General features: G+C 39.9%; 1 pseudogene; it reads left to right on the top strand.

The window, feature by feature from the left end:
- The first annotated feature begins 16517 nt into the window (after window positions 1-16517).
- On the top strand, window positions 16518-16675 carry LOC110570298 (annotated as a pseudogene).
- Window positions 16676-16889: the final 214 nt, after the last annotated feature.

Raw genomic sequence — 16889 nt, 5'->3', positions numbered from 1 at the left:
AATCTTAAAAAATACTCTTCACTGTCTTGTGTCTATTAATTTTCTGGGGTTCTGTGTCACTGATGCTTTGCCTAGAAAGCTAGGTTAGGACCTCTCCCTTGTCAAAATGACCACATTATTTTGTTATAATAACTTCTCTATTGTCAGTCTTCCTAACTGGAAGTTAGTGAAAACAGAGAGGAGCTACATCTGTTTTGTTCCCTGCTCTAACCTTAATGTCTGGTATAGTGCCTGGAAAATAGGTGCTTAAAAAGTTCATTGAAGGAATAAATGAGTATAAAGGTGAATGACTAAACCCAGGTGAAAAGTCATTCAAGTTCTTATTGCTGCAAAGCAATGAATGGTTAAGTGTGGCGTTGATTATGCAGAGGTGGCAGATTTGGGTATACAAAAATGTAATAATTTTTATCCAACTGAAATTAGCATTGATGTTGAGCCCCTTGTTCTACTTGGATATTTAATCTTAGGCAATTCAGGATAGACTTAGTCAAATTATGGTTTTCTTGGTAAACTCAGGATTCCCTCTTCTGATTTTTTTTTTTTTAAGATTTTATTTATTTATTTGACAGAGAGAGAGACAGCGAGAGAGGGAACACAAGCAGGGGGAGTGGGAGAGGGAGAAGCAGGCTTCCCGTGGGGCAGGCAGCCCGATGTGGGGCTTGATCCCAGGACCCTGGGATCATGACCTGAGCCAAAGGCAGATGCTTAACGACTGAGCCGCCCAGGCGCCCCTCCCTCTTCTGATTTTGTATCTCAATTGTGAGGAAGTTATAATACATGAAGGCATGAAGAAGAGAATGCACCTGGGCTGCTGTCTGCCCAAGCCGACATCTGGTGAGATGCACTATTCTAACTGATCCCTGGGCTCTGTGACTTTTCCACTGTGGCATCTACTGAGGCATCTGGGTTCCCATTGGTCTTTAGTTGCTATAACCCATTGGTACACACTTCAGCCATTGAGATATCTCAACCCAGGGGATGTGATGAACATGTGAGCTCTCTATTAACAACCCCATGCCTCTTGAGGGCAAAATTAAGTTATTCTTCTATTCCATAGGGGGCCAAAGGAAACTCTGTGGAGCTTTCTCAGGCACCTCCCTATAGACATTCCCAAGGCATCATCTCTACCCACTGTCATCTTGCTGAGGTAGTGCCCCATGTAAGGTTTGCCCCTTGCCTAGTCTCTAGTCGGAAAGTGGGGCACTGGTCTCCTCATCACTCAAAGCCCCAAGCCTATCTGGGATTCATTGCCCCTCACCCTCTCCCAAGAGTTTTGGCCCTGGTGGTGATGGCCAGAGGGCAGGATCTCTTTTCAAAGACTCACAATCTAACTCCAGGGTTCTCCTCTCATATCTCAGACTTTTCTCTTGTAGGTTTCTATCCCTTTTAAACTGCTTTGGCCAATCTCACATGCTTTCAAGTTTATTGTGTATGGTACAAATACCACCAATAACATCATGATTTTACTTGATACTTGAAAGTCAGGCTCTTGAGGCTCAAAAATAACCTTTTGCTTCATCTTTGCTGCAAGTTTCAGAAGTCTACTTTAAAACTCAGTAGCTGAGTGTGAACTCTTTTCACTTGCCCTTCTGTCCTTTCCCTGAGGCAAAGCCTAAATGCCCAAAAGAGAGGTCATGGAGAAAAATGAGAATTCTGAAGAAAAAAAACCCAGATAGGTTATTAACAGATTAATCCAACATATTTACAATAGGGACAGTTGATAATCACTCTAATGCCCCCAAATGATAAAATAGCTAAATGACATTATAACGGAGAGGTATAAAATCATTGAATATTTTGAAGTAGTTTTAATAATATAAAAATATTTGTTCTAATGAGTGAAGAGAACGGTTTATAAAAGTGATTGTACAAAGATCAGAACTTTATAAAAGTACTCAGGAAAGTCGTGAGGAAAAAGCATAATTTTAGCAGTGATTGGGTAGCAGGACTATGGGTAATTTCTATTTTTACATATTCTAATTTTTCCATCTAAGGAACACGAATTAAATTTATGTTTATAGGGGCACCTGGGTGGCTCAGTCGTTAAGCGTCTGCCTTCGGCTCAGGTCATGATCCCAGGGTCTTGGGATCGAGCCCCGCATAGGGCTCCCTGTTCAGCAGGAAGCCTGCTTCTCCCTCTCCCACTCCCCCTGCTTGTGTTCCCTCTCTCGCTGTGTCTCTCTCTGTCAAATAAATACATAAAATCTTTTAAAAAAATAAATCTATGTAAATTTATTTCCAGTTTGAAATAGATAATAAAATTTCCTATAGACAGGCCAGGCAAATAGCATCCTTTATATAATGATGGATGGATAAGACTTACTTCTATCTGAGTATGTTACATGGATTTTTAAAAAAGGGAAAAGACCCAGGGGAGAAACCTAACATAGCAAAGTCCCCCATAAGGAAATCAAGGGAATAATAATATGCAGGAGGAGGAGAGAAGTCCATGGCTTACAGTTGGGGCAGGTTGCTGCCTTCAGATGCTTGCTCAGATGTGGGTAGATCGCACAAACGTATTAAAAGACATTCTAGGGGCGCCTGGGTGGCTCAGTTGTTGAGCGTCTGCCTTCGGCTTGGGTCATGGTCCCAGGGTCCTGGGATCGAGCCCCGCGTCGGGCTCTCTGCTCGGCGGGAGGCCTGCTTCTCCCTCTCCCCCTCCCTCTGCTTGTGTTCCCTCTCTCGCTGTGTTTCTCTCTGTCAAATAAATAAAATCTTAAAAAAAAAAAAAAAGACATTCTACATTACAGAGCAAGAAATTATGGTATCTAGAGACAATGGACTATTATCTTGCCATAAAAAATGGAACTCTAGCCATTTGTGACAACATGGATAGACCTCGAGGGCATTATGCTAAGTGAAAATAAGAGAAAGACAAATACCATATGATTTCTCTTATATGTGCAATCTAAAAAAACCATTTTTTTTAAAACCAAACCAATCTCATAAATTCAAAGGACAGATGGGTAGTTTCCAGAATGGGGCTGGGAGGAGTGGGGGAAGAAATGTGTGAACTGTTTTTGTTTTTAGTTTAAATAATTGGAATTAAAAGAAAAAAACTCCAGATATTTGAATTAGTTATTATATTTCCCTAATGGTCCCCACTCCAAACTAGACATTCCCAGTTGCTGCAAACATTCATCTTGTGACTTCCAGACTCCTTGTCCCTCTGGTTGCTGGTCTTTGGATGTGTTTCTGCTTATCCCTCAGCTTCTTAAAGTGACACTAGATTCCATATGTGTTCCAGGCGGCTCTGAGGATAAACTCCTTGTTCTTTCCCGCTAGGCTAAAACAAGGAGAGAAGAGAGAAAAATGAGATGTGTTATGTTTCTGTCTGCAGTATAATCTTCTGTCTGCAGTCATGATTTTCCTCCAGTTAGAGGGAGGTTACTTTGGCAACAACCGTTTTATGTCCCTTTAAATAACTTCCTCCTGGTTAGCGATATTTCATTTTCATAAAAGTACCACAGTGACTTCTTAAAGTAGCCAGGTCTTTTTTGCCTCTCTTATTACTTAAGAAACATATTGAACAGACTGTATAATATTTAAAAATGTATTAACAGACAAGCAAAACATACCAGTTAAAGCTGCATGTTGCTTTTAAGATTTGTTAGAGCAGTGATAAAAAACTTGATTCTAAGGTGGCATTGAATTATTAATATCGATAAAGTCATCTCTTTTTTAACAAGCATACTAATTGTTGCTAATTGCAGGATGGCTTTGAAAGGGGAAGAATTATGAAGTTTTCATGTTTGAAATAACATGTAAAATCTTTGCAGTGCATTGCTATAGAGGCAGTTCATCTTGTAAAGACACACACAACTCGACTTAGAAGATCCAAAAATGATTTTTCACTTAACAGTCAATTGCCAACTCCAAATGTGCCATACAAAAATACTATAACCAATTATAATTGGTGACCTTTGCCATAAAACTAACCATGAAAATGTAAGAAATTGTTTTTATGAGTAGTAGAAATGCCTATTCAGGAGACTCTAAAAAACATTAAATTTTACTTTGGGTGTAGAAAGGTGCCTGCAAAAATACGCTTCTTGCTATTTCATATATTATTATATGAAAAGGTACTCCACCGGGTTATTGGGAAAGTTCTATCAAACAGTGTTGTAGATTTATTTAGTTCTACATGTCTCACCTTTAGATATTTTAAGATGAAGTGTTTGTCCTTTCAATTAATCAAAAGTGTTGTTCCCTTCCAGTTAGCTGGGTCACTCAGGTCTCTATTCAGTCAGCATTTTCTCCCAGTTGTTTGGCTGAATTTCCATTACTGAAGAATTAGGTCTGGTAATTAAATCCAATCTCAGCAAAATTTTCTTAGGCAGTTTATTTAGGTTCTATGCAAAATGGAATCCCTTAGGGACAGAGAATTAACATGTTTTGAACTATAATTTCAATGAAATCTATTTAACAGTTATTCTTCAAAGAAGAGCTTAGAGACTTCCCTTGACTTGACTCAGCTTCAATGTCTTTATGTAATTTTTTCCATTTATAGTTTCCATCTTTTATAATTAGATGTGTTCCTGTATTTTCTGCTGGTTTTCTACATCAATAAGCTACTACTTTTGTCAATGATTTTATATAAATCAGTATGTCTCCCACTGATTCATATATATATACACATGCACACATAGCAAAATACTTAAAAAATGAGACCAACTATAGAAGGTTAAAAAAATACTTATGTATTGCATATTTATGTATTTTTACTCTGTGTGTATATATATATATATATAAATGTACATATTTTGGTAGGCATTTTCTATAGTTGTGTCTTAAATTTCTGAGTATTTTGATCTGATCTCTTCTTGCAACTGGCAATTTAAATGTCCTGAAATTATATAGGAAGTAGGAAAATTAGGATCCAGAAATATAATGAGGGTTGCTGTTTTGAAGTCACCTCTAAGGTCATTTTATTTAGTCCATTCCTCAAGTTTCCAGCTGCATGATTTCATCATAGAATGGAATTTATAAGTTGCCTCCCAGTGCTGTCAGATTCTATTATTTATAATAAAGTCTTACTTGAGTTTTCAAGAAAGTTTAGAAAATGATTTCCTGGAGGTCCTTCAGGATAGTGTTTCCCACAGAGAACTTGGGTTTGTTTTGTCAGTTAGTTGATTCTGATTTTGTATCTAGAAGTATTTAGAATGATGTTCTATAGTCACAAACTCCTTTTACTGACAGATTATTTTTTGTCACAGTATTTATCACTACATTGTTATGGACTGAATATTTGTGTCCCCCCAAAATTCATATGTTGAAACCTATCTCCCAGTGTGATAGTATTTGGAGGTGGTGGTGATTAGGTCATGAGAACGGAGCCTTCAGGAATGAATTTATTCCCTAGAAGAGACCTTAGCGAGGTCTCTTTTTGCATGTGAAGACACAGTGAAAAAACTGCCATCTATGAAACAGGAAGTAAGTCCACCAGACACCACATGTGTTGGCACCTTGATCTTGGACTTCCTAGCCATTGGAACTGTGGGAAATAAATTTCTGTTGTGTATAAGCCACCTAGTCTGTGATATTTCATTGTTGCAGCCCAAATGGACTAAGACACATTGATGATTTATGTATGAAAGAAAAAAATGAATGTACACATACATATATACATAATACACCCATGCAGATATGGATCTCAAACACAATATCAGATGGCTCAGAATTTTTACCGTTTTATAAGTGAGTTTAATTTCTGTTCAGAGTCCTCACTCTGCTAGGTAGCAGACGTTACATCTTCATCCATTTAGCAGCGCCCCCCCGCACAACCCAAGGCTGTGTTCATGGAATAAGAGAGGGCGCTAAGAGAAGGCAGTGGCTTTATGATATTCAGGCATTGAAAAGGACCATATGCTGTGTGGATCTTTGTCCCTGATCCCTCTGACATTGGCCAAGATGTGCTCATTCCTATTGGCCTTGGGTTATTTCTCCCAGGTAATTCCTGTATCTTCCTTTCCAAATATAGGAATGCTCTCAGCCACTGAGGAGCTGTTAGTGCTGAGTCACCTCTTCCATGCTAGTTGTTGCTCTGCAATGCTGTTTGGTGTAATGAAATCATTCGTTCTCTTGTTTGACACTGAATGTGCACCCAGGCCCTCTATGAGACCACATAAGGTTCTTGTTCTGGATTTCCCACCCAACTGCTATGTCTACTCTATTCTCCCATGTATTCGGAGGTTTGGGACACTGGGATCTTGCCAATTTTCAGGGTTCTTCTGGGCACAGGGCACAGATTCCTTTGCTCTATATCTCCCAAACATGTATCCAGAGGGTTTTGTAATTTTCACCCCTCCTCATCCCTGTAACTTCTTCAGGAAAGGAGATGGCTCTGCACAGGAAACCCTCTCAAAGACATCACTGTCACATCCTCTCCCTCTGGTTCTGTTTTATCTATCTTCCAGTTCTTGGGTTCTTTATCTAATGCAGCTGGAAGAGGAAGATTAGAAGTGGCAAGATGGAGGGAATAGCATGACCAGAGATAATAAAGTGAATTCACAAAGGATGTGTATGAGAAATAGTAGACACTTGAGATTACCTTGGGAAGTATGGTTGGAGGTCAGGGGGTAAACTGGAGATCTACTTAGAGAGTGATGGGCCTGGAAAAAGACTGAGTAGATTCCTGATAGCCCGACCTTTTTTGTACTACATAGTTTTTGTTTTCTTCAAGGCAATGGGAACCCTTTGAAATTTTTTTTAGCAGAAAATGATATAACCAAAGAAATAGTATGGATTCTAGAGACTCTGGAAATATTTGAAAGGAACCGGCATAGATGGGATGTGTGAATGAGGGAGAACAACTCAAATATGATTCCAAGACCCTAACTCAGATGATGGTGAAGTGAACTTGTTTTGTAGGAAGAAGGGGAGTTCAGTCTTAGGGATATTATGTTGCAGTGGCAACTTTGGGGTGTCTGTCATGCAGCTGGAAATGCGGGAGTTGAGTTCAGAAGAGAGAAAACCCAGGCATGTAGCTATGGATGAAAAAAATAAATAATTGATTGTAGTTGGAACTGTGGGAAGAGAAGAGAGGATATAGAGAAGATAAAGGAGGAATGGTCAGAAACTGAGGGAGAAAGGCAAAATTAGGCAAATGAAATGACATAGAAGCATAAAAGGAGGAGGGTTTCCAAATAGGAGAGTAATTACCATCATCAAATGTTGTAGGAGAGTTTTCCAGGAATATGGTGCTTCTGCTGTCCAGAGTAGTCCTCTCAATTCAGAACACCTGAAAAGTCTGTAAAAATATGCAAAAATATTTCTATAAGCATTGTTGGATTTCAGAGGGTTAGGCCACTTATTTCACAGTACCTTCACTTGAGGGAGTTGACCTGGAAGAAGTACTTATTCTCTTGCACTCACTCACCCTAGTGATGTCTCTAGACTAGAAACCAGAGTGTGTGTTTTGAATGTGGGTGATGGAGGAGTGGGTGCTTGGGAAATTACAAATACAAATGTAGAAGGACAAGGTGACGGAAGAAAAGAATTAAATATCTTTGCTAATTCATGTCAGCAAAATCTGCAGGGAAATGACTTCTGAGGAAGGTGTATCAAGGAAAGAAGAACATAATATGTAACAGACTCAATTTGTAAGTGCAGACATAGTCCCCAGAGGTTCTGGATGGCTCTGGATCCTATGTGCTGGACCAAGCAGCTGGAAGTAGTTCTCGATGTTGGCTTGGCTGGTTGTATGAAAACTGGGTTTCATAGAGCTCTGGAGTAAAGAAACTTGATCTGTCAGAAAATACTCAGTACAATGTAGCCTGTGTCTACAAAGACAGGAGTCCTTATTGCATTAATCAAGTGAATCCCATTGATACGCCCTCCAAGAGGTCTCAGAAGAAGCTATCTTCAACAAGGTCTTGAGTAATACAAGGATGAGGTGAACTCCTTTGAGAAGTAGTTCAGGGGTTCTTTTCTGTAGGCTGTAATAGCAGTGGGGAGTGCTGCAGGAAAATGGACTTACAGACTCAGTGGGGATGGAAAGGACCCAGATGCCTAGGCCAAGTAATGGTGTTTATTGACAGAAGCAAAGGGGTGTGGTTACTTTGACAGGCAGCTGGGATAATGGCTGACTAGAAGAGTGTGACCCATATAGATTTTGGAGGTGGATAATTGATCATGGGATATCTAATTAGAAACTCTCTACGGTGCTTCTTTTTTTTTTTTTTTTAAGATTTTATTTATTTATTTGAGAGAGAGAATGAGATAGAGAGAGAGAGCATGAGAGGGGGTAGGGTCAGAAGGAGAAGCAGGCTTCCTGCCGAGCAGGGAGCCCGATGCGGGACTCGATCCTGGGACTCCAGGATCATGACCTGAGCCGAAGGCAGTCGCTTAACCAACTGAGCCACCCAGGCGCCCCTCTACGGTGCTTCTTGATGTATTTAAATAAAAAACAAAAACATCTGTAGGTCTGGTGAAAAAAGGCCCAATGAGCTTTTATGATCAAATAGTAGCTCCTCACCCAATTCCCAGCCCTGAGCCACATCACAGACCTGGAGCCCCTTGAACGAAGGTGGGTCTGGGACCCCTCAGAAAGGACACACTAGAAAGTCATGAATGTGTAGTCTTTATATACTTTAGGCATTGGTTGTTCCTTAAAGTCCCTATAGCCATTTACCATGGAAAATAGGTCCTAGAGAAAGGGAAATACCCAGTTATTCCGGGGCAGATTTCACAGTGGTTCTAACTCAGGCTAATTTCTGGTGACCCCAAATTCCACTGAGGTCTACCAAGAAGAATGGGGGTTTAAAAAAGATGGATAATAGAGTTTTGACCCAGGTCTACCTCACTGTGGGTTCAGTGGGTTTCTATAGATGGTTATTTACCTAGTTCCTGTAAGTTTAGATGTATATATGTGCATATATAAATATATGTAAAGATAAGTATACATATTACATATAGTCAGAATAGGTGTCCTGACCTATATTCTTCATTAGTTTTCTGATTCATGAAGTAAGGACTATATGGTAGGAAGGGCCAAGTGGAAGCTGAGCTACAGTATGGGAAACAAGGTGATGGTTGATGTCCATGGAATTCACTAAATTTATATCTTTATCACTAGAAGCAGTTAGCTTTATGGAACGGTGCAATGGACTATGCAATACTCATTTTAGTGCTAATGCCTAGTGAAGTTGGATACTGTCTTACAAAATTCAGAATGTGCTCCGAACCGACAACTGAAATATGGTGGTCTTTCTCCCATAGCCACAATGTGCATGTCCAAGAATAATGAACTGGAAGTGGGGTGGATCCTCTACCTAGCATGGCTAATGACCCACTTATAAAACTTGCTTTCTGTCCTTGTGACTCTGGATTCTGTTGGTTTAGTAATTTTAGTACCCCAAGAGAAATACTTCTTCCCAAAGGTATCACATTAATTTTCAACTGAACTGGAAGCTAACATTGACTATTTCAGACCACTCAAGCTTCTGGAAAAACAGAGGAAAAAGAGGATCATGGTGGTAACTGGGGTGATGGATTCTGACTATCGAGAAGAAATAAAAGAGAAGGAGTTGAGTACAGGTAATTAATTCCCTGGGCAGCATCCATTTATCACTCTATTGAACAAAACAAGTTACTGAAACCCTACAGTATCCCCTTCTAGGCTAACCCACAGGACTGAGATCCCCAAATTGGGAAAGGTTTGTGTCATCCATGTGGCTAAAGACCCCATGCCAGTTACAATGCTGGCTGAAGATGAAGGGCAAACGAAATGTGTGATAGAAAAATTCTAACTATCAACTCCATCTTATGACCTTCCTTGCCATGTCATGTGTAGATTTGGGTATTTTCACTAATTTTCTTTTTTCTTTCCTACCTTTTTTGTATACCATTTCTAAATAAGTTTTGTTGATTAACTTTACATTTCAGGTCATATGCTGCAGAATATTAAATAGGCATTCAACAGAAATGGAGGAAAAAAGATTACTCAGAAATCTTAGACTTTGATTTAGAGGCAGTAACTAGCAAGGCTGAAGGTTACCTTCCTTTGTTTGGGAGGGACTGAAGAAGGCTTGATTGTTTGAGGAGCATTATGAAGCAGGAGTATTTTTGAGTGAGGACTATATGTAGAAATCAGGTAAGAAGAGTACTGGACTATGCTGGACATCTGCTAATGCTTGGCTACCCAGCATCGAAATACCCCTGTATTTGTGAGAAATACTCCCAAATGTGAACCTTGGTAGAAGGGAAGCCTCATCTCCCATTATAGAAGTTAAAATGGCCAGACACTCCTCCCTGGACCCTGGTGCTGGGGTATGCCACCATAACCTAGGCTTGAGCCCTCCAGCATTCCTGGGATAGTGATAAAAAAATTACAAACAGAGCTAGTGAAAAATACATCCTGGTGCTAGTTTGGTGATTTCATGGAGCTCAGCAATGGCAGTGGTTAGTGTCAAAATTCTAGAGGCAAGGACGTGAAGTGTCTGGTAGTGGCAACATTGAGCTATTGGTGGTGATAGTAACCGGTGGTGGCATCCTGACAGAATGTTCCTGGTTCCCTGCTGTCACTATACTCTGGCCCTGCCCATTTTCTCAGCCTGGCCTCTCTAGCCTTCCTGTTGATTGAATTAGCAACACAATATTCTTTTAATAAATGCCTTACCGCTTCATTAAGTTAGTGATATTTGGTCTCCATTGCTTGCAACCAAGAGCCTTGACCTTCACAAGAGTGATTCATGGATAACATTAGATTTCTATCTGGGGACAGCGAGATACAAAAAATCAAGGGCTACATGAAAAACACTGCAGATTTTTTATTTTGTATCGTTGTTGTTCTTTTTACTCATCTACTTTTTTACATAACAAAGTAAAAAATAGAAAAAGTGGAATAATTTCCACTAATAGAAAATTAAACTCTTCTCAGGGAGATAAATGTTTATCTACAAAGAATATTATTGAATTTCTGTTGTGCCTGTGTCTGCAAAGTTCTGCCTTTGTGCCTCCAGTGTGGTTTATTTGCCCTTCTCATCTTCATCTAGTTCCACTGCTGGATGGAACAGGCCTGCAGGGGCAGGAGAAGGTGAAGTGAGTGCTTCAGATCCTACGAATAAGGGGGAAAGAGAGAAAAGGATTTCATTATCATCTGGCCTTTTAGGAGGAGTATCACAAAGGCCTTTCTGTACTGTGATGGTTAATCTCCTAGCATATCTCTTGTATCTTAATATCCCAAATAGTTTTTATAACCTTTTTAATGCCACATTCTAAAAGGCCCCCATATTATTATTCAAGCTTTCAGAGGCCCCAGATTCCTCACGATAGTTGATATAGAAAACCTGCCCCTCTAAAAGTCTGAGAGAAAAAAAATATAAAAATCTAACTCTCTCTTATCCTCGTGTTTGCTAGCTTCACAAAGGGCAGGAGAAATTTCTTTGTTAAGTTGACAAAATACAGTGAGTGCTCTCATGAACTCTCAGAATTGCTAAGTACCTGGAATCTGGTTCTTAAACGTGTACTCAGTATATTTTGGTATCTGTTTTGATTTTTGGTGAAAATGTTCTCATAGGATCTGTCTGATTAAAAGAAATTAACAGCTCAGTTTCAGACCAAAAAAAATCCTTTGTACAGGGCCAGTGAAAGGGAAAGCATCACCTGGCTGTCCTCCTTAGCTTACTTCCAGCACCAAGTGCCTGGGCGGGCTTATTTATTCTGAAGAAGATGAAACACAGATAAAATAATGGGATTCCTTTAGTCTATTTAATTTTCTTTTGTGTGTTTAGAATGGGGAGTGCTGCAAAGAGGGATCTGTTTTGTTGGAAATTCCAAGACACAGGACATCTCAAAGATGGCAAGATAAGAAATAGCTGACATCATGTTTCTAAATATACTACTCTGTGCAACAGCTACCTGGAGCAAAAGCAGAAAGGTTGGGGAGGCAAAATAATGACTTTTAGTTGCTGGAAGGCATCTATGTTTAACAGTCTGTCAGGAAGAGACAGGTGGGGCTGGCTCACCACCTGGGGTGAAGGCTGGTACAGAGTTTTTATTAAAATTATTGCACAGGAGCAGAGAAGATAAACACTCAGTGGGTGTAGTGGAACTGTCAGACCATATGTTTGGCTAGAACTAAGAAGCTCTTTCTCTAAAATAAAACTACCTAAGGCAAGCACCATGTGTTTAAAAAATCTTGTGTACTAGGCAAATACATCCCAGGATTTAGATATAAATTTTGTATGCCACTGTATCTTTAGTGCTAATGTCGGATTTGTGACCTGGCTATAGAGTCATTTGAGGTGGAATGGCAGGGAGAATATAAACTAAATTTTGGAATATCATCTGGAGGATGAGGAGGATGTTAAGTGGTTCTGTACTCTTAGCATTGTGCCCATCATAGACTCTCAGGGCTAGCAAGAAGGGACTAAAGCTTTAGCCGGAGTTAAACCCTGTGGTGTATGAATAACGTCCTGAGAGGTAATGTGACTCATTTAAGGTCCCATGGCTAGTAGTGCCAAACTTAAAACCAGAGCCAAAGTCTTTCTGACCCTCAGTCCTTTGCTCTTTTTCACTAGAGAACATAGCTTCCCACTCGTATCCGTTCCATTTTTACCATAAACACAGTGGCTTAAAACAGCACACATGTATTATCTTGCTGTTCTAGGTCAGAAGTCCAAAACCAGTTTCACTGGCTGGCTTGCTGGAGGCTCTGAGAGAAAATCTGTTTCCGTGCCTTCCCCAGCTTCCAGAGGCTACCAGCACCCCTTGGCTTAGGGTCTCTTCCTTGGGTCACTGCACCTTCTTGCTTTTACCATCCCATCTTCCATTACTTCCATTACTGACTCTGACCTTCCTACTCCCTCTTGTAAGGATACTTGCGATTACATTGGCCTCAGCCAGATAACCCAGAATATTCTCCCATCTCCAGATGCTTAATTTGGTCATACCTATAATGTCCATTTTATCATATAAGGGGCCATATTCAGAGATTCCAGAGATTAGGATGTGTACATCTTTGGGGGGCACTATTCTGCCTGTACTCCATCCTACCTCTCATTATTCCCTCTCCTGTCTTCTGAAACCAATCAATATAGAGGGTATAAGAGATTTCTATGGTCAAAACTATACAGTAAAACTCATGGAACACTGGGGTGGTTTTCTTCAATTTACACAGCACTTTTGCCTCTGTCCATTTCCCTGACCCACAGATGAGTGAAAGGCCAATATCCCCCTTCTTTTATAGATTAGTAAAGGAGGGGAAAGTTAAGGCTTTGTTGAATTAAACATTGGTTCTTAAGGCATACCTGCCTGTACCAAGTAATATGGAAATGCCCTCAGTGCTTAGAGCAGTATTCAAAGTCCTTAGGTTCCTAATTTTTTTGGTTAAAATTCAGAGCAGGTGGCTTCATTTGTTCTTTCAATCATTTTTTTTCTTTTATCTCTATGGCAAGAGATAAGAGAACATTTGCCTAATATCTGTTTGTTTGACTTCATGTCCTTGGGCTGTGCCAATGGGCAGAGTGTGTGGTAAAGAAACTTATTCATAATCCTAAACATATTATATAAGTGGCTGATTCAGAACAGGAAGGTGTCTGTTACCAAAGGAAATGTAGTGAGGAGGCTGTGGGAGAGGAGACCTCATTAGCAAAGGAAGGTTGTCACTTTGGAGAGTTCCGTCATTTCTATGCTTTTTCACAGACAGCTTAAGCTTGTCACTCTCTGAATTCCTTTCTTAGAGAATGATTGGAGAGGGAATAAAAATATTTGCAATTAAATGAACTTTACCAACCTTCAAATATTCTGAACACCTGGCATTATATTTTATTAAAAACAAATATAGTAGGCACTCAATAAATGTTTGCTGAGTGTTGAATGAATGAATCTCATCATGGGTTGATTGATTCTGCATGAAAAATACACAAAGAATGTTTTCATTTGGGCTTGTTTGCTTCTTCTACATTTGATGATGACTTAAAGAGTCATTTAACTTTTTAAAGTCGAGCTAGGGCACGTGGGTGGCTCAGTCGGTTAAGCATCTATCTCCCTTCAGCTCAGGTCATGATCCCAGGGTCCTGGGATTGAGCCCTGCATTGGGCTCCCTGCTCAGTGGGGAGCCTGCTTCTCTTTCTGCCTCTGCCTGCCACTCCCCCTGCTTGTGCTCTCTCTTTTTCTCTGTGTCAAATAAATAAATAAAATCATTAAAATAAATAAAGTTGAGCTAAACAAATGTAGGCCCATAGTCAGAAATGTGCTGGATTTGGTATGCTTAGGAGACCAAATTGAGGGAAAATATTTTGCTGGACTTTGCTAAGGCCTTCAAGAATGTTTGAAAATAGTCACAAAGTTCCTTCTATCAATCCAGTGTCTAAATGACCAACTCCTTATACTCAGGCTTCTTGCATGGGAGGGGCCATTGCCAATTTTCGAGGGTATTGTGGAATCCAAGAACAATCATCCATTAGAACCAAAAAATATTTGAGCACCCACCATGTCCCAGCCTTTTAAAATATATTATTTCATTAAACTCTCTCAACAACTTCATGATATAGGTGTTGCTCTTGTTTTACAGATTAGGAAACTTTGAAGGAGGTTAAGTGACCTTTGCTAAACTAGAAAATCCAAGTATTCCAAAGCCTGTGTATTTCAACACCAAATCCAGTGTGGTTTTGACTTTACTGTGGCTTATTTCCATGCCAGAAATCTCTATTAAGTGAAAAGACTAAGAAAATATCCACAGAGTGTCTGAAAGGAAGTGAGGTCATTACTATAACACATCTTCAAAAGAAGGTTTTCTGGTGACAAACTGACAGAAAGGAAGGGTTTAACTTTCACATTTGCAAAGGGCCACAGAAGCAAGAGCTCTCCACTCAGGCACCTTGCATCTCAGGTCCACGTCTACTCACGAGGGACTTTAAGCAGTTCCTTAGCCCCCTTTTGCTCGGTCTCTTCCTCTTTTTATTTATTTATTTTTATTTTTATTTTTTAAAGATTTTATTTATTTATTCATGAGAGAGAGAGAGAAGCAGGCTCTCAAGGAGCAGGGAGCCTGATGTGGGACTCGATCCCAGGACCCTGGGATCATGACCTGAGCCGAAGGCAGACGCTTAACCATCTGAGCCACCCAGGCGCCCATCTTCCTCTTTTTAGATGAGATGAACGACAGCATCTACTTACAGTACTGGGGAGCTTGTGAAAGCAAGTAGATTAATCCATGTAAATCCAGTTTATGGTGCACAGGAAGTGCTGCAGGAGGTGCTAGTGATAATTATTTAGGGGAAGTCAAAGTCTTTTTCAATTTTGTATTCATTTTAATTAGAATGAGTCTTCCTTTAAGCCTCATTTCTCTCAGAATTGTCCAAGATTCTGAAGTTTTAGATTATTATTTTGGGGATGAATACACATTTTCAAAGCATCCCCTTTTGGGCATTGCTTTAATTTATGTGCCACCACCCACTTCTGGATCATTCATAGAAAAATTACATTCTAATTATGATGAGTCAATAATAATAATAATAATAAAAGTAATAATAATAATAAATGCCATCAATACATTCCATGGCACACTAACTAATCACTGTTTAATTATTATCAAATCCAACTGAGGTTTAGCAGCCATCTGGTTTGGATTCTGTTCTAGCAGTGCCGCTTGCTAGCTGGGTGCTTTCTTTCTGAAATATGGGCTCTTTCCTTCCATCTGAGGTGCTATGGTTCTAAGAAGGTTGTGAGTCTGACTGAGAATGACTCAGTCCATGAGGAAATATGTGCTTGGAAGACATCCTTCCAGAAGGCAAACCTGAATAAAATCTTTCGCTTCAAAAATGGAAGCAGACAAGGGAACTGGTTTGTCTGGTTTGAGTGTACTTTCACTGCTGTATACAACAGCACTTTCAGGTTTATTCCCTTCCAAATATTTCTTCTGCCTTGTCTCACCTAAAGGTAGGAAGCATGGACCTTACAGGTGGTATATCACTTTTACTTTCATTTCCTTCAGTGCGTGGGAGCAAGGATTGCCAGGGCCTACCTGTGCTTCCGGTATTGAAAACAGCAGGGTATCGTGACTTTATCAGAGTCTTCCAAAAGGCCACAAGGTGGGGATATTACTCTACAAATTTAGATATTTTAACTCCTTCTACAAATAATTATTGAGTGCCTACTACGTGCTTGGCATTGTGCCAGGTTCTGGAATTACAGTGATGAGTCAAACAGACCTTGCTCACTGGAGTTTTCAGTATCAGAGAGAAGGTAGATGTTTGAATGTGGATTTAACATTCTGCTTAGTGCTGTGGTGACAGAAATGCAGGGGGCCATAGGCATGAATGATAGGGGCCCTAAATGCAATTTGAGAAGGGCCTGGACAGAGCTCTTGGAAGACTTCCTGGAGTAAACAGTGTCTATGCTGAGACCTGCAGAATGGCTCAGCTTTATCTAGGAGCAGAGTTCTAATCTCGACAGAAGAATGGCATGCCCAGAGGCCCAGCAGGGAAGGTAAACTTGGTTCTGTGAAGCAATGTTCTCTGAAAAATGTTAAATGTTAAAAATGTTAAAAAGTTCAGAGCCCAAATTCCTATTTTATGGATATAAAATGTCCAGATTGCTACAAGATTACCATGGTTTTCAGCCATGCTCAGAGGCTGGTTCTTTGTGTAGGCTGTTCAACAGTGTTGTGCCAGCCAACAGGAGAAGGGCCAGACTCACGGAGGGGTGTTCATTTAGAAGAAAGCAACACTAATGGTCCACACAACCTCTTGAATTTGTGTTATATTTCAGAAAGCATTATCAGTTCAGTAATTCCAGTTAATCTACCAAGATAATGTAATTATGCTTAATTTTGAGGTTTACAACAGTGATCTTATATTTTGGTGTCAGTTTTTCCATAAAGTTTCCATTATGGGCAAAAAAAAGTTAAAAATGTTAAATTGTAGTTGAGGCCTAAGAGTAGTGTT

The sequence above is a fragment of the Neomonachus schauinslandi genome, chromosome 3 (genome assembly GCF_002201575.2).
Source record: "Neomonachus schauinslandi chromosome 3, ASM220157v2, whole genome shotgun sequence".
NCBI classification, from domain to species: domain Eukaryota; kingdom Metazoa; phylum Chordata; class Mammalia; order Carnivora; family Phocidae; genus Neomonachus; species Neomonachus schauinslandi.
Note: the sequence above shows the minus strand (reverse complement) of the source record. Positions and strands in the feature narration are given on the sequence as shown.